This window comes from Lontra canadensis, unplaced genomic scaffold (genome assembly GCF_010015895.1).
Source record: "Lontra canadensis isolate GAN:19392208 unplaced genomic scaffold, GSC_riverotter_1.0 scaffold56, whole genome shotgun sequence".
In the NCBI taxonomy this organism is placed as follows: Eukaryota; Metazoa; Chordata; class Mammalia; order Carnivora; family Mustelidae; genus Lontra; species Lontra canadensis.
The window spans coordinates 6,488,627-6,513,662 of record NW_022631050.1 but is presented as its reverse complement, the minus strand read 5'-3'; the positions used below and the strand labels follow the sequence as shown (position 1 = coordinate 6,513,662).

The window sequence follows — 25,036 nt, the reverse complement described above, 5'->3', positions numbered from 1 at the left end:
TTTTAAGATTTTATTTATTTATTTGGCAGCGAGAGAGGGAACACAAGCAGGGCGAGTGGGAGAGGGAGAAGCAGGCTTCCCAATGAGCTGGGAGCTGGATGCAGCGCTCGATCCCAGGGTTTCATCCCAGGGTTCTGGGATCATGACCTGAGCCAAAGGCAGAGCCACCCAAGCATCCCTTAAGAGGGATCCTTAAATCATTACTTTGAAACCCATGTTGCTTTTCTGATATAAGCGTTTAAACCCATACACTTCCCTCTAAGGGCTGCTTTGGTGTACCTCAAGAATTTTGCTGCTTTATATTTTCATTATCCTCTAACTTTAAATAGTTCCTAATTTCTCTTGTGATTTCTTCTTTTGTTGATAATCTATTTAGAATCACCTTTTTTGAAAACACATGAATAACAAACACAAAGCAAAATCAGACAATAAATAAAGAGAATAAACTGATGGTTACAAGAGCGAGGGGGTAAGGGGACAGGCAAAATGAGTGACAGGGAGTGGGAGTTAACAGGCTTCAATTAGGGCATGAATGAGTCACAGGAATGAAGGGCACAGCACAAGGAATGGAGTCGGTGATACTGTAATACTCTTGTATGGTGACAGACAGGAGCTACCCTCGTGGTGAGCATAGAATAGCACATAGAGATGGTGAATCACTATGATTTACACCTGAAACTAATGTAATATTGCATGTCCACTACACTCTGAAAAAAATGTTTAAGAATATGTAGTGTTATTAAATAATGTGAATATCAAAAATAAAAATAAATTTAAAAGAATTACCTTGTTTGATTTCTAACAATTTGGGGATTTTCTAGCTATCTTATGGTTACTGATTTCTAATTTAATATTGTGTCAGAGAACATACTCTGTAAGATCTCAGTCGTCTCATATGTATGGAGAGCAATATTATGCCCCAGCATAGGGTCTGTCCTATTGAACATTCTGTGTGCACTTTAAAGAATGTGCAGTTGTTGGCTATAGCATCCTATAATTGGGTTTCTATCTAGTTTACCTTTTCTCATACCTCACTTTCATTGGCAATTAATTCTCTCAGCTATCATTTATTTTTAATAAATATTTTATTAAATATTTTAATAAATATTTTTATTTTAAACAGTTATTCTTTTATTAATTATTATATAATCATAAATAAGAACTTATATAATAAAGTTATCTTAATTAATAATATAACTATTGTTTATATTAATATTTAATATTTTAAAAGATATTAAAATTAGGATTGTCAGCTTTTTTTTTCAGCCATTTAAAGAAGACATTCCATTGTCTTCTGGTCTCCCTCATTTTTCATGAGAAGTCAGCCAACAGGGGCGCCTGGGTGGCTCAGTGGGTTAAAGCCTCTGCCTTTGGCTCAGGTCATGGTCTCAGGGTCCTGGGATGGAGCCCTACATCAGGCTCCCTGCTCAGCAGGGAGGCTGCTTCTCACCCCACCCTCCCACCCCACCTGCTTCTTTGCCTACGTGTGATCTCTGTCTGTCAAATAAATAAAATCTTCGAAAGATAAAAAATAAATTAAAAAATTAAAAGAAGTCAGCCAACATTCACACATTGCTCTCCTATATATAATGTATGTTTTATCTGGCTATTTATATTTGGTTTTTAGCAGTTTGACCATGATGGGCCTGGGTATGGTTTTCTTTTTATTCATCCTGCTTGGAGTTCACTGAATGATAGGTGATGTTTTCACTAAATTTTGGAAAAAAATTTTTGAAAATTTTTGAAAAAAAATTTGGCCGTTATTTCTTCACATACTTTTCCCCTGCCCCCTTCTTCTCTTTTCTTTCTCATATCTCTGCTTTGAGTATGTTAATTATGAAGAGCAGATTTTGCTGGATAGCTAGTAATCACAGCCATAACATTCCAGCCAACAGGAAAAGAAAACAAAGAGAAGTTGGGGCTCCTGGGTGGCTCAGTTGGCTAAACATCTGCCTTTGGTTTGGGTCCTTATCTCAGGGTCCTGGGATCAAGCCCTGCATCAGGCTCCCTGCTCAGTGGGGAGTCTGCTTCTTTCTCCACCCGCTCTCTCTCTCTCTCTCTCTCTCTCTTTGTCTCAAATAAACAAATAAAACCTTTTAAAAAAAGAAAAGAAAGAGAAGTAGAGGCACACTCCTTTGCTTCTGCTCATATATCATTGGCTAGCTCCCTGGACAGCTGTATATCCAAATAAAATTCTCTATCTAGGGAAGGAAAGAATTTTTATTATATCCCCAATGGAGTAACTAATATCACATTCCCACCACCACCACCACCATAAACAATCGTGAAATTAGACAAAATAAATGAGGCAACTGGCAGTTGAACAGTGTATTGGACAACAGGCAGGACCAGACTGTGATCCTTTAGAGAAAAGACACACATGAAGTGAATCCCACACTGGCCCTGGCTTTCTTCCTGGGGATCTTCTGTGGCTCACAGAGCATGGGGATAGCACCTCCAGGACAGAGCATAGTACACAGCACTCTTGTTGAGCTGAAGAAAGAAGCAGGAATTCAGGGAGGCTAAGTTGGCTAGAATTTTCAGGGCAGGGTAACAAAGATTGTGGGAGCTGCATGGGGGATAAGGGTGCTAGAAACAACACTGGGGTTCACCATTAGCCCTTGGCTAAGAGCGTGGCTGAGCGGGTGCAGGTAGGACACCGTAAGGCCTAGAAGAAAGTGGTTGCTATAGGGCTGAGAGCCAAATGAGAACACCAAAGGTTGCCAGGTATCGGGATATGAGAGAGTAAGGACCATGCTTTCAAGTAGGAACCAATCCTTTGGACCAAAACCGACCAAGCTTGAGAGTCAATAAAATCCACTAGTAGTTTAACTGCCTTCTAGAACAAAAAAGGACAGAGTCTGAAGCGACTAAATTAAAGAACAAAATTTTGCTGTGTAAAAATCATGCCAGAAGTACTTTTGACTATAGATACCTCCACATGGCACCGACAGAGAATAAATGGACAAGATGCCTACTAACTACTGGAAGGCGTTTTCTTGCAAACAAAACCAAACCCCGCAAGTGTGACCTGAAAAATCCTGTGATTGCATTGACTCCTACAGTAACTCCCCGGCCCTCCCAAAAGACACCAGAAGAAAAAGGCTGTGAGATCCACAAGTCCCCCTAAAGGGCACACACTCCAATGCCCACTTGGGATGAGGCCATGCAGGAAGACACACAAGGAATTATCTTGCCAAAAACCAGCCTATCCTCTCTGAGGTCAATGGACAAGGGACTACTAGATCCACAAACCAAAGCACCAGCCCCACTTTCGGGGAAGGCAGTGTTTGTGACTGCTGTGTGGTAGGAGGGGACCCTTGCTATGAACTGGTCACTACTGGGTGTTCTCCATTCTTCCATTTTCTGAATGGACGTTCTGATTACTCATCCTATTTCTTTTCCACAGGTGCTATTCGGTGTGTGAGTAACTGGAAGTAGGGGAGACAACTTTTCTCTTGCTTATAGGTCGCCAGACAGATAGTTGCATCTGGGCCTGGAGGAAAGGACCCTGCAGCCCCCAGAGACCCTGAACTTCAGGCTGGACAAGGGTGAGTGTGTTCTGTGGGTAAGATATGGCCATCTGGCTGCCCGGCTGAAAAGGTTCACAGCCTTCCTTGCATGTAGGGGTAGTAACAGGACCTAGTTCTGGACAACAACATGTGAGCATGCGTGATGTGGGTGACTTCCAGGTCATGCCCTTGAAGGAAATGGGGGTAGGGCGTGCCTTCCATATATCGTCGTCCCTCTTCCCACTACCTGGAATGCATCGGCACTTGCAGGAACTAGAATAAAAGACCAGGAGACAGAAGTCACGTGTTGAGAACAGCAGAGGAACGAGACAGAAGGGTGGCAGGGTTGATCCCCAACCCCAACTCTGGGCAGCCAGAGCACACAGGCACGGCCTACCTGGATTCCCATCTGAAAGAGAATCCAGCTTTTACTGTATAAGCCACTGTATTTAGTAACCGTTAGTTACAGTTACCCTACTCACTGCTTTAACCCTTATATTCCTCCTCCTGTTAATTCTCTGGGATGGCATTTGGGTACAGGGGAGACGGGGCTTCTAATGTGGTAAAGGTGAAGGAGGGGGGCCTAAGTTCCCGAGCACGGGTCCTTGGACCGCTCCGGAGCTCCTCCGAGTTCTGTAACAATGCTTCTTGTTGACCTGGTCACAGGGCAAGCATCTTGCTGATATGCTGACATTTGTTGCCTACATCTGTACCTAAGAAAATCAAGATTTCTCCTGACTCCCTTGGAGTCCAGTGATCCTTTCAATGGACTCTTCTCCACTGGGGATCTACAGGTGCTCTGAACTACCTTGAGGCCTGTCTGCAACTCCCATGTGGCTCCCAGCCTGGGTGACGACCTGGTCCTCACACATAGGGTTCAATTTTCCTTCTCAAGGGTATTCAGGAAATTATGGACACCTTGCATGCCAATGAATGCCAGGAAAGACTCTGGTCAGCCTAATGCTGCCCTTCTCTCTGCCTAAAGAGGCAGAAGATTTGCTCCGGGGCAGGTACCTGGTGAGGTTCCCTTTTCCAGAATCTCAAACTGAAACAGGGTCAGAAGCCTCTCTTCTGCTTTTGATGCTTTTGATATTTCCTTCAATCGACCTGTCTGCAACTTTGGGACAGGTGGGACACACATCTCTCACCAACTGCTTCTCTTATTCTCACCTTTCTCTTCCTTCCATAGTCCTCAGCCAGGGAAGTGGGGGGAGGAGGGCTCAGCTATTTTTCCCCACTTCCTCCTGGTAGTAGTTCTCCCTGTGTAGATGTTTATGATCAAGTTCACCCAGGTGGGCCCTTGATTTATTAAAGGCAGTATTCAGGATAAAACTATTTCTTTTATTTCCTCCACAAAGACTGGCATTGGAGACTCTGGTCTTGCTAAGGGGGTGAGAGAAATCAGGGTGGAGACTCACAGTTTTTCAGGGGCCTCTCTGTCCCAAGCGTTTCCTGCCCCTCTTTCTCTGGGAGACAAGCTTCATGGCTCAGCCCTGGAGGAGAGAAGCTGAAATAGTGTGATTTACGAGAAAATAAAGATACATGGCTTTAATATTGTTGCTGTTGCATATTTTATCTCAGTTTGTCACTTGTATTTTCACTTTGTTCATGGTTTCTTTCAAGGGCAAGCCTTTTTTAATATTTATGGTGTCAAATCTGTCAGCTTTTTCTTAATGGTTTCTGGGTTTGGTGCCCTGCAGAGGAAATTTTTCTCTTCTCTAAGACTGAACAGAACTTTTAATAGTTGCAAAATATGCCATTGTGCAAACATGCAAATGTGCCCTAATTTATTTACAGATGAATATTTAGTGCATTTCTACGGTTTGAACTATCATAGCTAATGCAATGAACATCCTTGGGAAATACATTTTCCCTTCTGCAATTTAAACCATTTCTTTGGGATAGATTCTTACAGGGTTCATGGGTCTTTCTATTTTAAAAGTTAAAAATATTTTAACAACAATTAAATATTTACCTCTTATAAAGTCACACACACCAACTAAAGTGCCAAAATTACTTTCTTTTGCTAGGACTGCAGCAGCTTAGGGAGATTATATTTATATTTCATATTTATTAGAACCTGTGACAGTTCCAAATGACTTTAATTAATAAAAATTAAGAAAATCAATTATTAGTTGACAAATGCAATTTGTCTGATAGACTAAATCTTTTCAAAAACAGGAGAACATAACAAAATTTTTGTTTTATTTTATTTTTTTAAAGATTCTATTTATTTATTTGTGAGAGGGAAAGTGTTTGTACACAAGCAGGGGAGGGGAGGGAAGGGCAGAGGGAAAGGGACAAGCAGACTCCCCAATAAGCAGGGAAAGGAGCCCATCCTGGGGGCTCCATTCCAGGACCCCCAGAATCATGACCTGAGCCAAAGTCAGACACGTAACCGACTGAGCCACCCAGGTGCCCCTGTTTCTTATTAGATAGGGAAGTCCAGAGAAGAAAAAAGATCCTCTCAAGGATATCCAGTTCATTCCCAGCAATCAGTTTCTAGATTTCATGTATCCAGACTTCTTGTGAACAATAAACTCATCATGGCCACCTCCCTCCCCATCATATCGCCCCTTGCTCTTCCAGCTTCTGTGGAAGCCCAGGCCACTCTCAGCACTGCCATCTGAGCTGCGCTCGAGAGGTATCGCTAGCCTAAGCTCACACATGAGAACACAGAGTTCCAGACGTGTTTGCCCATGAACGGGAAGGCGAGGTTTCTGAACCTGGGTCTGCTATCCCATGAGATACAGTCCATTTCAGTAATCAAGAAACCAGGTTCTAGAGCCAGGCGTTCTGGATTAAAAAGCCCAGGGCTCTACCTCTTCCTAGATGTTGACCCTGAATAAGTTGATTTAACTCTCTGAGGTTTACTTTCTTCTGCTATAAAAGGGAAATAATGAGAGCATTTACCTCAGAGGATCAAATAAGTTGATGGTAAGAAAGTACAAATAATAAGATGACATGTAAATGGAAAGAGCTATCCATCCATAGCACCAACGTCTCTAGGCTTGAGAAATGTAAGTAATAGCCAATAAGAAAATTTCCCTTTAACACTGCCATTTAAATGTACTCCTAGACTTTGCCATAACCAAATGTCCCTCAGTGGGACCTTGTCCCCTAAGCTCACTCAAGTGAGCAAACATTTACTGACGGGATAGGGTGACACCACCACCCCCCCACCCCCCCAACCCCGCCAAGCTCCAGGGGCTACCAGCCCCCTCCCTGGGCAGCATGTAAATAGATACTCTGAGCTGAAGAGGAGGAGAAACTAAGCCAGGCTCCCAGAGAGGGAGATCTGCGAACTTCTGCCTGAGTCCTCTTTTTAAAATAAATAACTTCCGTGATTTTGAGAGACTCTTTTTCCTTACAATAGGTGAATGTGTTTATCAAAGAAATTTAGAAAATAGATACAAGCAAAAAGTAGGAAATTCATACCACTTGTAATCCCATCTCCCAGAAAAAGATGCAGGTGATATGTTTTTGCACCTCTGTGTGTGTGTGTGTGTGTGTGTGTGTAGGTGTACACATTAGGGTGTTTGCGTAAGACACACTTTAAAAAGAAAATGGACTTCATCGTACATAGACTATCTTTTCACTTTACCATATAACCTAGATATTTCTCCATGTTGATACAGAATTCCTTTTTTTAAATTATTTTATTTGTTTATTTCTTTAAGTAGGCTGCCTGCCCAACGTGGGGCTTGAACTCACAATCCTGAGATTAAGAGTCCCAAGCCCAACTGAGCAAGCCTGCCAGGCGCCCCCAACAGACAATTCCTTACGCTCTTGCTGCTCAGTGTGGTCCTGAAGGCAGGACAGGCATTTCCTGGGAGCTTGTGAGTCATACAGAATCTCAGGTGCAGCCTCAGATCTGCCAACTTGGAATCTGCATTTTAGTACACTCTCCCAGAGGATTTACCCACCGGCCCCCTTTGAGGAGCATGGCCTTATAGCGCCATTTTTATAGTTTCCCACAACATGGTGAAACCATAATCTCTTTGATCTCTCACTGGTGGGCATTTTTTCCTGTGACAAGAAGCTGGTCCCTGGAGGATCTTGGGCTTCCCAAAGCAGTCCTGGTGTTTCTTCAGCTCCTCCCTCCACCAGGGTACTCTTCCTTCACTGGGGGTCCCCCCCTCCCTTCTCCCCACTTCCCAGGTGACCCCTTGGCCCCTTTAGAGTCTGTCCCCAGGAAACTCCTGACAGTTGGGGAGGCATTGTCCTTGCTTCTTGTCCACTGCTAGGTGCACTCTCCCCACCCCTGTCATCGCCTTCTTCCACCTGGCTTGGAGTTGTAGACTTCTGCTGCCCCATGGAGACTCCAAGCTGAGCCCTTTGGCAAATGCCAGCCCAGGTCCAGCAGGGGGTAGCCACGCCGCCCCTCACCCCCCACCGCCCCGCACCCCCGCCCCCGCAGGCTAATGCCTCCTCCCTCCTGAAATTCCTTTCATCCCGCTATTCCACATTCCCTTCCCACTGCTGTAACCCCCAGGTCGATCTGAATGCGCCCCCCAATCGCTGGGTCCCCTCTTTGAGCCCTGCTCCACCTCCCTATCCCTCCCCTGTCTCTCCCTTCCTCCGGTTTCTCCATAGGTTCCTGCCCGGAAACCTGCCCCCAGCCCCCCCCAACCCCCGCCTCCCCTCTCCCATCCCCCACCCCCTTCCCTAGAAACAGCCTCCCACTTCGCACCCAGCCCTTCACTTCTCCCTTTCCAACTTCCGCAATTCCCACCTCCCCCTCAAATTCCAGCCCTGCCCATGGGAAAGGACAAGCTCCTCTGGTCCCACCCTGCCTGTGTGTGGCCCGGGGTGGGGCGCCCACCCCGCTCACCGGCGGAGGAAGGGTGAATGGAGCCCTCTGTGCCCGCGCTCCGTGGGCGGGGCGGCAATGGCCAGCATATCACTGAGCCAAAGAGGTCCGAGGACCGCTGTGAGGCGGCCCTGTAAATGAGCCCCGCCCCACCCGCCCGGGCGCGAACCCAAGACTACTTGTAGGCGGGAAAGAAGGCTAATGAAAAGTAATCTACGCCCCTGACGACCTCGCTGTGCTTTCGTGGGGGCCGGGCTCCCGGGGATCGGAGCCACCGACCCCACCGCGCTGAGCGTGGGAGGAAAGGCTACGTGGGCGAGGCGGGACCCTCGGAGCTGCACCTGCCCCGGCACCCCGCGGGGGAAACACTGTGGGTCCCCGGGCCCCCTCAACAGTAAAGCTCTTCTCCCTTTATAAACCAATGATAAGCAGTTGGGGTCAGTGTTTCTCAGAGTAATACAAATAAGCTTCTTTTTTCACGGACCGAAATAGTAAGGGTTTGGGGGCAGTTTTTTTGTTTGCGAAAATATTTAGTGCGGAGAAAGCTGCAGAGGAAACGCGGCACCAATGCCCTGCTGGGGGGTGCAGAGCGAACTGGTCCAGCTCTTGGCAAAATGTATTCTTGAAGAGTATGAAGAGGGTTTGAGTGCTCATACGTAAAATTTGATACTGTAACTCCACCTGTGACAATGTTTCAGAAGGAGTAAGCCTAAATATTCCCCCAAGTGCAGCTATTCTTGGTACCGATAAATGAAAAAGCACTTAAGTGACAGAATATATGTGGGATAATCACAAGTGTACATATTAAAAAAAAAAGAAGAAGAAGAATAAAAGAAAGAAAAGAAAAAAAGAAACAAACATAGAAGAGGGCGCCTGGATGGCTCAGTTGGTTAAGCGACTTCCCTCGGCTCAGGTCATGATACCAGAGTCAGAGTTGCAGGATGGAGTCCCCGCATCGGGCTCCCAGCTCCATGGGAAGTCTGCTTCTCCCTCTGACCTTCTCCCCTCTCATGCTCTCTCTCTCACTCTCTCTCTCAAATAAATAAGTAAAATCTTTAAAAAAAAAAAAAAATAGAATGAGACTGGAAGAAAATCAATGAAATGGAAGTGGGCATAGTGGGTCACTTTTCACTTTAATTTTACTGTTTAATGAACTATCTCAGAGATACACTGAGCTATGAGAACGGCTATCACTGAGCATTAGAAATGCGGCATATTTCCTGATGAAGCCCTTCAGGGACCGTCCTTATTCCCCACCCTCACCCTTACCCCTGCAGTAACCCCTCTATACACTTTTATTATATATGAACAAATTCTCAAACATCACATAATGTTTTAAATATTTCAAACTTTATATACATGGCAAAGTACTCTACAAATACTTCTGTAACTTGCTTTTCTCAGTCAACATGGTGCTTTGGGGATTTATCCATATTGACTCATGTTGGTAAATCTAGTTCAGGTTCATTCAGTAAATGAGTTAATATTTATAAAGAACTTAGAATAGAGCCTGGCCTGTGGTGCTACCTAAGTTTTCAGGTCTCTTTGATAAATAAAAATTCATTTTCATGGAAGTATAGTTATACTATTGGGTTAATGTTATATTGAATTTATTTATCCATTCTCCTACTGATAAAAATTTGACAGTTTGCATTTTGTCCTGATTCCAAACAGTCCTGTTATGGACAGTCTAGTCTATGTCTCCTGCACCTGTGTGTGAGAGTTTCTATGGGGTACACACCTAGGACTGGGGCAGCAGGGTTGCAAAGGGTCCCCAACTTCTACATCACTAGTTACTGCCCACTTGCTCTCCAAAGAGATTTTAACAGCAATGGATGAATTACTGTGTCTCTAATCCTCATCAACACTTGCTATTATCGAATTTTCTCCCCAATTTAGTGGGTTTACGGTATTATTTCCTTACAGTTTTAATTTGCATTTCCCAGATTACTATGAGGTTAGAGGCTAGGTATCTGTTCATATCCTTACTGGTCATTTGTATATTTTATTCTGTAAACTCAGGTCCATCACCTTTTCCTTTTTTTCTATTGGTTGTTGTCATTTTCTTATTCATTTTAAAGAGTTCTTTATATATTTTGAATATTATTCTCTTTTCAGGTGGATGTATTGCAAATATTATCACTCACCCCACGGCCTGACAACTTTTTTTTGGTGTGTTTTAAGGCACAGAAAATGTAAATGCTAATGTAGCCTAATTTAGCTATTTCTTTATAGTTTGTGCTTTGGGGGACTTGGTTGAAAGGTCGTAAGCCTCCCTGTATTTTCTTCTATAAGTTTTAAAATTTTGTTGTTTTGTATTTGGTCTTACATCCACTAGACTTGATTCTTTGTGAAAGGAGTTACACAGAGATCTTCTTTCTCACATGGATAATGATTGTGCTACACTCATTTATCATTTCAGTCATCTGAAATGCCAGCTTTGTCATAAATCAAATTTCCCAAAATGTGTTGGTCTGTTTCTGGACTTTCTATTTTATTCTTTTGGTCTATTTGTCTATCCTTGAGAAATACCACACTCTTTTAATTACTGTAACTTGACAATAAGTCTTGATTTCAGGATAAGCGTGTATTCTCACATTTTTTCAAAACCACCTTGACTATTTGGGGTCCTTCATGTTTTCCTATAAGTTTTAGAGTTAGCTTCTGTTACAAAATCTTTGTTGGGGTTTTGATTTAAACAATGACTTCACAGATTAATTTGGTGATATTGACATCTTTATGATATTGGGTCTTTCTAAAAATATATATAAGCATGGCAAATATCTCTATCTAAGTCTTCTTCAAAATCCTACCATAAAGTTTTACATATTTTCCATATACATCTAACACACTTTATTAAGTTGATTACTAGATACTTTGGGATTCATTTTCATAATTGACAAAACCTTAATTATTGTTTAAACTGTTTTAATTATTGTTTTGCCTTTTTTTTAGTATTGAAGAATTTAAATCAACTTGCAGATTGGGCTGATGGCAAGATAATCTATAACTGGTTTTCTCAGGTTTCATAAAATGTGTTAGAACATTTGGAGAAAGGAAAAAAGCAAATAATTTTTTTTAATGCACTTGAGAATTTAAAAAAAAACTGTGCAATGGTAGAGGGAGGGAGAGAGATGTAGAAAGAGAGATTTATAAAAAATTCAAAAGTACAAAGTGTAAAATTGTGCAGTGAAATTCAATGGTCCAGGATCTTGGGTCCCCACTAGCTTTTTCCAAAACATCTGCTGCTTACAGGTCCTCATAATATGTTAGTGTCCTACAGTTATGTATATGGTTGATGCTTTCTCCAAATCTATCCCATCCATTTTTGACACAAATGGAAGTATAAAATACACAACAGTTCAGCAACTTGCTTTTTTCCTTGAACAACTTATATGTAATTTCTCTAGCTCATTATGAAAACAGCTACACAGTAGTTCATTTTCAATTCCCTATTGATGAACGTTAAGTTGTTTCCAGGCTTCCTCAATAACAACACTGCAATCAATGCCTTAAAAAGTATCTATGACTGTGCACATATAGGAATATAACTATAAGATGGACAGACAGTAATGCATATGTAATTTTGATAGACTTCACTAAATGCTTTGTAAAAAGACTGCAACAATTTACAATTCCAACAAATGCAAGAGAATGTCTGCATTGTTGTCATTCACACTCACACTTTATATTATCAAATTTTTAAATGACAGGTGACTGGTGGCTCAGTGGGTTAAGTCTCTGCCTTTGGCTCAGGTCATGATCTCAGGGTCTTGGGATCGAGCCCCGCATCTGGCTCTCTGCTCAGCAAGGAGCTTGCTTACCTCCCTCTCTCTGCCTGCCTCTCTGCCTACTTGTGATCTCTGTCAAATAAATAAATAAAATCTTTAAAAAATTTTTTTAATGAAAAACATCTCATTTTTATTTTCAGTTTGCATTTCCTTGTTTATTGGTGAAATGGAGTATCTTTTTTCTTTCAACCATTTGTTTATCTTTTTCTACTCTGTGTCTATTTTTCTATTTTTTTCCCTTTACTGATTTGTAAGCATTCACAATATATTAGGGAAATTAGCCATTTATCTGATATGTGAGTTGTAATTATTTTATTATTTTTGTAATCTTCCATTTATTTTTTATTTGGTATTTGCATTTATTTGTCCATGCAGAATTTTGTTTTATTTATTTTATTTTATTTATTTATTTTTATTTTAATTGATTAATTTTGGGGAGTTGACATCTTTGGTATTGTATTTTCCTCCAATAAACATTGTATATATCTCCACACAGAAAACTGAGATTTTATAATCCACATACACACAGCAACCTGAAATACGTATATTATATTGCATAAAAATATATATATGCAATACTGTCAATGCCCTAACACCCTAGAAGCCTTCCCCCGTCCCACTGTACTCTATACAGATTATAGCTTTCTCCCTCCCCAGTAGAGGGAGGAATTTCTAATTCCTATAATACCTGAAAGAAATTGTATGTATCACTAAACAATATAGTTAATTTTGCCTTTTGTAAACACTATTTAAATGGAATGATATGATACTGTGTGGGATTTTTTTACTGTGTTTCTTTCACTCTTCGTTATGTTTGTGAGATTATTTCCTGTTGTTGCCTATAGCAATGAAATGAGCAAATAGAGAAGTTATTTTGTATATTGACCTTGCTTCCAGCATCCTTGTTAAATCTACTTATCAAATAAATACATTGTCCGTAGATTATTTTAGATTTTCTACATACACAATCACATTGTCTAATTGTATAGCGCACTAAAAGACAATAAAGATTTTAACATTTTCTTTGTATGCTTTTTTGCACTAATTTTATTGTTCTACATAGTGTGCAATTCTAAAGTCTTTCACATTTTCTACTCTTCTTTTTTATAATGAAGTATTCCATACCTACAAAAATACACAAACATGTATATGGAAGGTATAAAGAATAATTAATATCTGTATATCCATCAGCCTACTTAAGAAATAGAACATTAAGTCATTTTTAGAAGTCTCCTATGGCCCTCTTCTTCTCAAGGAATTATTATTCTGAATGTTGGGTTTGTGATTCTCCTGCTTGTTGCTATAGTTTTACAACATGTGTAGGTAACCTTAAATAAAATGTTACATTTTGTATGTTTTCCAGTTTTATATAAATGATATAAAGAAAAATATAAATATATAGAATATAAATTAATGACAGTTTTATTTCCTTTTTAATTGTATAATCTTTTTCTTTGTTTTGCCTTATTATACTGGCTAGGAATCCAGTAATATGTTAAACAGAAATGGTGAAATTGGTATCTTTGCCTCATTCCCTATCTCAAGGTAGAGAATGAGGTAAAGACTTCTAATATTTTATCAGTAATTATGATGTTTGCTCTAAGTGATATTAAGGAAGTTCCCTTCTATTACTAGTTAGTTAAGGTATGTTATTTTTAAATCACAAGCCTAGAGGTTAAGGGACAGAATAACAACTACAGACATTGAAAGAAAGGAGAATCACCTAAGAATTATATACCCAGGCAAGAAAGCACTCACCTGTCCTGTAAAACAAAGATGCCAAGAACATACTCAAATCAAATAAGAAAACAATCCAAATAGACCTCAACATAGAGTAAGATGAGACAGGAAGGAAGACAGTTATTAAGTAATGAACTCTATATTTTATATAGTTAATATCAAATGAATGGTAACAGTGTGGTTGATAATTTGTAGTATAAGTGCTAAGTAAGACCTCTTTTTTTTTTTTAGATTGATTGATTGATTTTAGAGAGAGAGTATGGGCGGGAGGGGCGGGAAGAGGGAGAGAGAGAGTCTCAAGGGATTCTCTGCTGAGCTCAGAGTCCCTGACCCTGAGATCATGACCTGAGCCAAAATCAAGAGCTGCTCGTTCAACCGACTGAGCCACCCAGGCACTTTGTAAGAATCCTTTTATCAAACAGGAAAAACTTAATGTTAGCTGTAAACCAAGAAAACCAAATTATCTTAGAAAAACCAAAGAGTTTGGAAAGGTGGGAAGAGTGATGAGGCAAAAATGTTTTAAAGGTTTTACCCTGTGGGAACGAGACACATAAAAAGTGAGCACCAAGGTGGTATGAGAGGAGCATTGTTAGCATGTTTTGATATAATTATAAAGAAATATACTTTTGATTAAAAAGCCCAGTAGTATTTCCAAATTAACAAAGAGGAAGGAAGAAATTACTGATAATGAGAATAAGCCAGGAAAAAGAAAAAGATGAAAATTAAAATAAAATAAGATGGAAAGAATAAAATCAAGTATATCAACTATTACACTAAATGTGAATGAGTTGAATTTCACGTAAAATATAAAAACTGTCAGATCTAACTGAAAAACCAAATCCAAATATATGTTTATGGGAAGCGCACCTAAAATAAAGTGATACAGAAAAGCTAATGAGTTGGGGAGCCTGGGTGGTTCAGTTGGCTAATCATCTGACTCTTGATCTCAGCTCAGGTCTTGATTTCATCTCAAGGTCTTGAGTTCAAGCCTCTCATTGGGCTCCATTCTGGGCATGGAGCCAACTTTAAAAAAAAAAAGCTAATGAGTAAAGAAATATCAGATGAATACAAACAAGGGAAAGCAGAAATGACAACACAGATTATGTGAAATTTAAAAATAAAAAGTATTAAAGAAGACAGATATTATGGGGCACCTGGATGGCTCAGTGGGTTAAGCCTCTGCCTTCGGCTCAGGTCATGATCTCAGGGTCCTGGGATAGAGCCCCATGTCAGGCTCTCTGCTCAGTGGGGAGCCTGCTTCCCCCCTTCTCTCTGTCTGTCTCTCTGCCTACTTGTGATCTCTCTCTCTGTCAAATAAATAAAATCTTAAAAAAAAGAAGACAGATATTATGTAATAATAAAAAGTACATTTTAAGAGGAAAGTATTAGTCATAAACTTCCAAACACTAAACATCATAGCAGCTAAATATATAAGGCAAATCTACTGGAAACACAAGGAGAACTTAATCTTAAAACATGCATGCACAATTATAGTGGAAGATTCTAATATACATCTTTCAAAATCTAATAGATTTAGAAGGTAAAAATTTAGCCAGGACACAAAAGATCTGAGTATTACAGTCAACCACCTCATTTTAATAACCTGTATAGAACTTTGCAACCTACAAACACAGAACATGTTTTTTTATTTGCCAATAAAACATGTTCATATTTCTGTAATATATATATGGTATTTGTATATAAATGCATCATGTACTTGGCCACAAATAAAACTTGACAAATTCAAAAAAGTGAAAATTTTATAGTATATATTTTCTAATCAATATTTTAGAATACAAATGAATAATAAATAAAGACTCGCCCAAACTATTAACTATTAGAATAAAAGTAATCTCTAGATAAATATGTAAATCAAAATTCAAATTAAAAACAATCTAGGAAGTAATGAAACCTATGTTTTAGTGTGTTAAATCCATATTGAAAGAAAATCACAGTCTTAAGTGCCTTCATTATTTTTTCTTAAGATTTTATTTATTTATTTGACAGACAGAGAGCACAAGTAGAGGGAGCAGCAGGGAGAGGGAGAGGAAGAAGCAGGCTCCTCACTGAGGAGGGAAGCCCAATGTAGGGCTCAATCCCAGGACCCTGGGATCATGACCTGAGCCAAAGGCAGATGCTTAGCCGACTGAGCCACCAAGGTGCCCCAAGTGCCTTCATTATGAAAGAAGATTGAAAGTAAAGAAATTAAGAATGCATTTTAAATGAACCATAAATAATCCAAAGTAATTAATAAAAATAAAAGCCAAACTCAACAACAAAAACCGAAATAATTTGATTAGAAAATGGGCAGAAGACCTGAGTAGACATTTTTTCCAAAGAAGACATACAGATGGTCAACAGACACACAAAAAGATGCTCAACATCACTCATCATCAGGGAAATGCAAATCAAAACCGCAATGAGATATCACATCACACCTGTCAGAATGGCTAAAATAAAAAAGACAAGAAATAACAAGTGTTGGCAAGGATATGGAGAATAGGGAAACTTTATGCACTGTTGATAGGAATGCAAGTATGTGCAGCCACTGTGAAAATCGATGTGAAGATTTCTCAAAAAATTAAAAATAGAAATACCATATGATTCAGTAACTCCACTACTGGTATTTACCCAAAGAAAATAAAAACACTAATTCAAAAAGATTTTTGTACCCTTATGTTTATTGCAGCATTATTTACAATAACCAAAATATGGTAGCAACCTAAGTGTCCACTGATAGATGAATGGATAAAGATGATGTGTACACACACACACACACACACACACACAGGGGAATATTACTCAGCCATAAAAGAGTGAGATCTTGCCATTTGCAACAAGACAGTGGACTTATTATGCTAAGTGAAATAAGTCAGACTAAGAAAGATGAATACTATATGATTTCACTTTTATGTGGAATCTAAAAATCAAGACAAATGAATAAACAAACAAAAGGCAGAAATAAACCATAAATACACAGAACAAACTGATGGTTGCCAGGGTAGAGGTGGGCAGGAGGATGGACAGAATGGGTAAAGGGGAGTGGAAGATACAGGCTTCCAATTACAGAATGAGTAAGTCACAGGGATGAAAGGTACAGCATAGGGAATACAGTCAATGGTATTACAATAGTGGAGCTGTATGGTGACAGATGGTATACATCACCACGACACTTGTGATGTATAAACCAGTGTAATGTATAGACTTGTTGAATCACTATGTTGTACACCTGAAACTAGTGTAACATTGTGTGCCGACCACAATTTTTTAGAAAAATTTTTTTTAAAGATTCACTTATTTATTTGAGAGAAAGAGAAAGCAGGAGAAGGGGCAGAGGGAGAGGGAGAAAACCAGATTTCCAGCAGAGTGCGGAGCTCGATCTCATGATCTCATGACCCTGACTGAGATCATGACCTCAGCTGAAACCAAGAGTCAGATGTTTAACCAATTGAGCCACCCAGGTACCACTAGAAAAAAAAGAAAAATTAAGTAGAAGGAAATATTGGTGACATAGGCAAAGATATAATGGAAAGAATAAATCCTAAACCTAATTTTTGTATTGTGGTAACATATACATAATATATTTGTCATTTTAACCATTCATAAGTGCATAGTTTAGTGGCATTAAATACATTCACAATGTTGTGTAACCATCACGACTAAATATACCCAAAACTATTTCATTGTCCCTAGCAAAAATTCTGTACCCATTAAATAACAGCAATCCCTTACCCCCTCCCCGAGCTCCTGGTAACCTTTATTCCACTTTCTGTCTCTGTGAATTTGCCTAATCCAGGTACCTCATATAAGTGGAATCATACAATATTTGTCCTTTTGTGTCTGGCTTATTTCACTAGACATAATGTTTTTAAGGTACATCCATATTGTAGCAAATATCAAAATTTCATTTCCTTTTATGGCCAAATAATATCACATTGCATGTCTATTCTACATGTTGCTTATTCACATTTTGCTTCTCTGTTGCTGGACACTTGACTTGCTTCTCCTTTTGGCTATTATGAATAATTCTGCTAGGAGCAAGTGTGCAAGTAACTGTTTGGGTCCCTGCTTTTGTTTTTTGAATGTATATATAGGCATGCAATTGCTGGAGCATATGACAATTCTATGCCAAATCTTATTTTTTGTAAGATCAACAGATTATTTCATACCCACCATTAAAGAACAAGGAGAAAAATCAAATATGAACCATATTACAAATGGGAAAGATCATACAACACCAGGTATAAAAGAAAGAAAAATAATTATAAAACAATATTACATACAACTCTATGACAACCAACTTGAAAATCTAGAGAAAATTCTTGAATTCCTAGCAAAATACAAATTGACACCAAAAGAAATAGAAAATTTAAATCAGTTACCACAGAAAAGGTTGGAAAAGTAAAAGTAATATAGGAATAGGAGAATGCTTCTTAAATATGATAAAGAGTATTTACCAAAAATTAATAGCAGATATCTTCCTAAAAAAAAAAACAGCAAACCCCTCAAGCTATTTTCATTAGAATTAAGCACAAGGAAGAAATGCTCACTACAATCATTATTATTCAAAATTATTTGAAAGACCCTATTGCATTATTAAAACAAAATGAAATTATAAAAACAAATTCTAGGGGCACCTGGGTGGCTCAGTGGGTTAAAGCCTCTGCCTTCGGCTCAGGTCATGATCCCAGGGTCCTGGGATGGAGCCCCGCATCGAGCTCTCTGCTCAGCTTGGAGCCTGCTTCCCTTCCTCTCTCTCTGCCTGCCTCTCTGCCTACTTGTGATCTCTGTCAAATAAATAAATAAAATCTTCAAAAACAAAAAAATTCTAACAGAAAAATAATCTACACCTGCAAATGATATGATTGTATACTGAAGAACCCAAAACACTAGTAAAAAAAAAAAAAAAAGTTCTATTGGAGAAGAAATAAATATTTACAGATTGTAACAAGTACTCTGCAGGAAATAAACAGAGTAATGATAAAGGGTAGCAGGCAAAGGGCTCTATTCTAGACAGGCTAGCCAGAGGAAATTTTTTCTGTGGGTGAGCTCCTGAAGCTAGACCCAAGCAATGAGAGTGAAGAGCTAAGGGAGGGCATCCAACCAGAGGGAACAGTGTGTGCACAGGTAAGTCTGAGGAACATCAAGAAGGCAGCAGGTAGGAGGGAGAGGAGGCATGAGATAGGTTCAGGTGGTGGTTGGGGGGCTTGTGGGCCAGAGTGAGGGGTTTGAATTTTACTCTAAATACCGTAAGAAAACATTGAAGGGCTTTAGGCAGAGGAAAATTGTAGGTTTTTAAAATACGGCTGATGTTTCTAAAAGAACATTTTGTCTGTTGTGTAGGAAGGAAGTTAAGAAGAGCACCGGGACAGACTGGAAAACTATTGATGTGGTCCAGGTGGGAAAATCACCAGGGTTTGACTTAAAGAGGGGCCATGGGGTGAAGAGAAACAGGTAGGTGTGAAAAGTATTTTGGAGCTGGAACACAAAAATGGGATAGCTGTGGGGTTTTTTTTAACTTTTTCCCTGGTACATCTTAACTCACCTCTTTGTTTTCAAACTCTGTCATTTTGTTTTAGGATCTTATAAAAGAAAGTAGGTAGGTTATCATAGGCTTTTTACTAGGGGATCTTTTTTAGAGGAATTTAGTCCATCTGCAATAATTATTGCAGTGATTACTGCAATGATATATGTTTTCTACTTTTTCTTTTGTATTTTTTAGTCCATGATTTCCCTTCCCCTTAGTCTATTGTTCCTGATTCTTGAAGGGCTGCTGAAGTCTTGTTGATTTCTTCCCTTTTAAAGCTCTCATGATCTGGAAGTTTAACACTCCGTTTCTAGTCTTCTGGTCTAGTACCTGTTCAGGGTCTCAAGAGTCATTTTAAGTATTAACCTCATCCCTCTGTTGATCTCCACCCTCCCCCACCCCCATCCTTTTCCCTTTAACTTCCTCAGAAATCTTTGTCATCACTTCAAATCTTTTTAAGAAATAGTGAATTTCCACATGACTAAGTGAAGCTGCCCAGTACATACATATTCATTTCTCCCTTTTCCCTCAAGGACAAGACCTGAAAGGAGCCGGGGAAGGGACAGAGGACAGCAGGAGGAGGCTTCTGGCCTTCCTGGGTCAGGGCTGACTCAGACCTGGCTCGTTCGAGGACTGTAGCATCCCTTCTCTCCCAGCTCAGCCCCGGTCCGCACACCCCCAAGGCGACACCCACTCCCAGCTCTCTGCAAGCCGTGTCCGGAACCACAGGGGTTCTAGCACCAGAGGTTTCCTTTGTACCTTCTTCCCAGAGCCGCGGGATCCTCAGGAGGTTCCGAGCTCAGCCACTAGGGGGCAGCGGCGCGCTTCCCAGAGGGGAGAGTCCCGGGAGCGTCAGGGTTGTCACTCAGCGCGGCACAGTCGCACGACCGCTTCGACGGGTTCTAAGCCAGATGCTGGAGACGCAGCGTGGCGGACCCCACTCCGCAAGGGGATGAAAGTGGAGTGCAGGCACACTCCCCGATATCCACACCCCCAGCTGCAGTCCCAAGGGTCTGGGGGAGGCGGGCAGGCGCCGGGCGGGGCCCCGGAAGCTGTGCTCTTAGAGACCCGAGCCGGAGCGTGCCACGTGCTGGGCCCCGGGGGTTTCCGGTTCGGTTCGAGACCCAGAACTCCCTCACCCCAGCCCGGAGCAGTTATCTCAACGCTGCCACCGGGCCTGAATCTCTAGCGTTAGAATCACTCCATTTATTAAGGAAGACCTGTCAAGGGCACATGTGTTAACCACATGTTAGCTAGGGACAGCTCATTAACCCTTCAGGACGCAGTGACGCGTAAGCACAGAGTAACTTTGCACCAAGGTAGGACTGGGGTGGAGAGACCTTTGGTCGTAGGCCTTGGGGGTGTTGCTATTTTTACCTCGAGGACTAAAATAATAATCATTGTTTATTGACTTGTTCCTTGCCAGACAGAGCTTTGTCCCATCATCTGTTTTGATAAAGAAGCATTTTGAGATCACTTGGTTAAGGTGAGGTCTGCTGCTTTTGTTCAGTGTGAGTTACTATTTTTCTCCTTTGTAATTAATAAATATCCGGTGGAAGATATTTTGAGACCGTGACATATTGTTTCCCTTCATGTGTGTTCCCTGCTTCTCAGTGTCCTTGGTCGGCCTCTGGAATCACTCCTTGCTGTCATTGATGTCTTGGGCACTTGGTTCATAGCTGCCCTGTCACCCCAAATCCTGCCATCTGCCGGAGTAAGTCAAGGTTTTAGCTTCCCCTTGCCCCTCAACTCCCTTTCTCTGATTACTGCTTCTCACTCTGTACCTGGCTTGACACTCCCCTGACTCAGCCTCCTTCGCTTTCATTTGATTCCTATCCTTTCCCTACCTCCCCCCAGAGGGCTCTTCTTGGCAGTTACTTAGCTGCTGACCTCCCACACCCTTCAAACTCTGCAAATAATATCCCTTATCCCTTCCCTGGGAACAACCAAGCCTTGAGGTGAACTACTTCAACTCCCTAATCCTTTTTCCATATTCTCCAAACATCTCCACCTCTGCAGTCATCCTCCTTCTAGCCAATCTCAGACCAAGGAAAGGCCTTTTTGAGGCCAGCTGGAGCTCTGCGGGCAGCCTGGTAGAGTAGAAAGGACAAGGACTTTTGGGTAAGTCAAGATCTGGTGTGGATCTTGGTACCCCAATTTACTAGCCACACTTTACAACCAAGTTGTTTTGTTTTATTTTGTTTTTCCTTTGAATTTCCTGAGCATCAATTAACATGTCAGTGATGTCTGAATAGAAATACTAATTATTAAGGATTTTAAGAATTAATATTAATGTGTGACAACTCCCTGAATCAGATTCTGTCATGTAATGCTCAATAAATGGTAGGTATTGTAGATAATATAATTATTCACAGTATGGGTCTGTTCCTCTGAAAACTGCAGGCATTACCTCTCTTCTCCTGTGTTTTCAGCCTGTCACTCTCAACTAGTTTCTTCTCTCAGCTTATAAACAAGGTCAAATCTCTACCGTCTTCAAAAACAAACAACAACACCTCTGTAAAGAAATTCAAGTCACTCAAGTACTCTCACACTTTGTCGTGGAAGAACTTCCCAAGCAGGAATTCTTGGCTTAACCAATGCCTTTGAGATTTCTGTTTCCTGGGCGAATCTCTCCTTTGGCTTTTTGAATCAGAGATTGGCTTATTTCATCAATTCCAGAAAATTCTCAACTTTTATCTCCTCAAATATTGCCTCTCCAATCTCTCTCCCCTCCTTCCGGAACTCCAAAGAAACATGTGTTAGGTTCTGTACCTTCTCTTATTTATCATCTCTTCTGTGTTTTTGATCTTTATTGCTCAATGGGCTTCATTCTGGATGATTTCTTCTGACTTATCTTTCTTTCCATTGACTATCTATTATTAACCCTCTTATTGGGCTTTAATTGGGTTATTGCACTTCTTAGTTCTACAGCGTCTAATTGCTTTTTTAAATATTTTATTTATTATTTATTTATTTGTGAGAGAGAAAGAAAGCATGAGCAGGGGCAGGGAGCAGAGGGAGAAGGACAAGCATACTCTTCACTGAGAGTGCAGCCACACATGGGGCTCGATCCCATCACCCTGAGATGGTGATCTGAGCTGAAATCAAAAGTCAGTTGCTTAACGAACAGAGCCACCCAGGTGTCCCTCCAATTTTTTTTTTTAATCTACATTGTTGCTTTCAAAATTTCCATGTCTTTATATGAAACTTTAAATTCTGTTTTTATCTCCTTGACACAGTATGCATTGCTTTATTAAAGGTTGTACTCAGGAACTCTAATATCAGAGATCCTGGCGGGTCTGTTTCTGTGGTTTATGGCTTCTGTTGATTCTGCGATATGTTGTTTTGTCTCATGTATCTTGTGTGCCTGTGTTCCTTCTGGACATGTTATATGAAATGACTATTTTGAAAATTAAGTTGAGACCGAGGATCTTCTTCCAGAGAGGATCCACCCTGATCTGTCAGCACCTGATGGCACTTAGTCCAGGAACAGGGCTTGAGAATATTCTAGAGGACGGGCTTATACTAAGTTTCCACCTTTGTAGACAATGACCAGTGACCGTTGAGCACCAACTGTGTCCCTCCAGCTCTACATTCTAGATTCTGAGGAATCTTCATGTCTTTAGGACACTGTGGAATGTAATATCGCCACTCCCAGAATCTTGGCCTATTAGTTGCCTTCTCCCAGACAAGGAGACAAGGAGCAAAGCCTCACCCATTTAGGCTCTTACCCCTTCAAGTTCCCATCTATTAATTCCTTTTATTTATTTATTTATTTATTTTGGTTAGGACTTCAATGTTGCTAAGAAGATGGTTTGAGGTCTCCTCTAACTTCTGTCATTTCTTTAGAGGGAGAATGGCTTGTACCTTAGGGAAATCAGACCCAGGAAATTGCTAATACCCTTCATACCACTTCTTTCTTGGCTGAAATTAGGTCCTTCCTTTTATTCATCCATAGTTGAACTTTATATGGGAAGGCATTATAATATGGACAGCAATTTATTACTAGCCACTGGAGATGGCCTAGCACATGCCCTTAGGTCCTCTAGAGGGCTCTGGGTCCTGCAAGAAGGCCATCTTCCTATCTCCCTGACTAGCCATCACGATATATGAGCATCACTGGACTGGGCTTCTGGTGTGCTAATCTGATATAGATTTGATCCCAAGTTCCATATAAATTGATGGACAGGCTCTTCTATGTGAGCAGACCTCTTTGAAAGGAGCCATCTGGGAAAGAGGCCTGTTCTTAAGTAGGTAACATATACTCAGACATGATGCTTTCTCCACGAAGACTGCTCTGACTCCCCTAACATGGACAGGGTCTCTCCCTGTTTTGTCTCAAATGGCCCATTCTCAGTGCCTGCCATGGAGCCCACATCACCCTCTACCTTGTGTAATCAAGATTTTATGTATACATCTTTCTTTCTCTTACGTGGTGGTGGTTGTTTTTGTCTGTTTCATTTTGTCTGCCTCATTTGAAGAGGTTGGAATTACTCCTATTGTTCAGTCCATGCCATATACCCAAATTGATTTGGGGTATTTTATTTTATTGATTAATGTGTGTTCTTTTGCTCCTCTTCCCTACTCTCAGTTTCCCTCTCTCTACAGGCCATTCTTTTCTTTTCTTTTCTTTTCTTTTCTTTTTTTTTTAGAAGGAAAGATTTATTTTTTTAAAAAGATTTTTATTTATTTTTTCGACACACAGAGATCACAAGTAGACAGAGAAGCAGGGAGAGAGAGGGGGAAGCAGGCTCCCCGCTGAGCAGAGAGCCCGATGTGGGGCTCAATCCCAGGACCCTGGGATCATGACCTGAGCCGAAGGCAGAGGATTAACCCACTGAGCCAATCAGGCGCCCCTCTACAGGTCATTCTTTTACTGTTTTTTTTAAACATTTTATGTATGTATGTATTTGTTTGAGAGACAGAGAGAGAGAGAATGAGCAGGGAAGGGGAAGAGGGAGAGGGACAAGCAGACTCCCTACTGAGGAGGGAGCCTTATGCAGGGTTTGATCCCAGGACTCCAGGATCATGACCTGAACTGAAGACAAATGACCAACCGACTGAGCCACCCAGGTGCCCCCATTCTTTTACTATATTAATGTTCATCTTTGTTTTTCTGGACTTTTTTTTTTTTTTTTTTTTTGGAGAGAGAGAAAGAGAAATAGAAAAAGTGGGCAGGGAAAAGCAAAGGGAGAAAGGGAATCCTAAGCAGGCTCCATACCTAGCTTAGAGCCCGACATGGGGCTTGTCTCATGAACCTGAGATCATGACCTGAACTGAAATCAAGAGTAGACGCTTAAGAAGTTGAGCCACCCAGGTGCCCCAATGGTCATCTTTATTTGAATGTGTTCTTGTAAAATGTGCTATTATACAATATATCTTCTTATGTCTCCTCCTGTCAATGCTTGTACCATTCAGCCCTATTCCCATGTGACACCTAACTCAAGGCATCTAACCTCTCTGTAACTCCCCATTGTGTGCCCTGTCTCCACTCTCCCAGCAGTGGACATTCAGTTTACCTCTAACCACTCTAGGTAACCTCTAACTACTATAGAAACATGCTATAAGGAATTTCTTTATAAGTGTTCCCTTATGTGTTTGTATGATGATTTCCCTGGGTTGTACATCCAGAAGCAGGATTGCTAGGGTATAG

The 25,036-nt window shown here is 40.7% G+C and overlaps 1 long non-coding RNA gene across 1 annotated transcript; it reads right to left on the bottom strand.

Annotated features, from left to right (window-relative positions):
• Nucleotides 1-3,717: 3,717 nt before the first annotated feature.
• On the bottom strand, nt 3,718-13,961 carry LOC116878240. The gene is made up of 3 exons (XR_004384803.1): nt 13,875-13,961; nt 4,931-5,019; nt 3,718-3,785 (listed from the first exon to the last, which is right to left on the bottom strand). It is a non-coding gene; the product is annotated as an uncharacterized LOC116878240 (long non-coding RNA).
• Between the last annotated feature and the right edge of the window lie 11,075 nt (nt 13,962-25,036).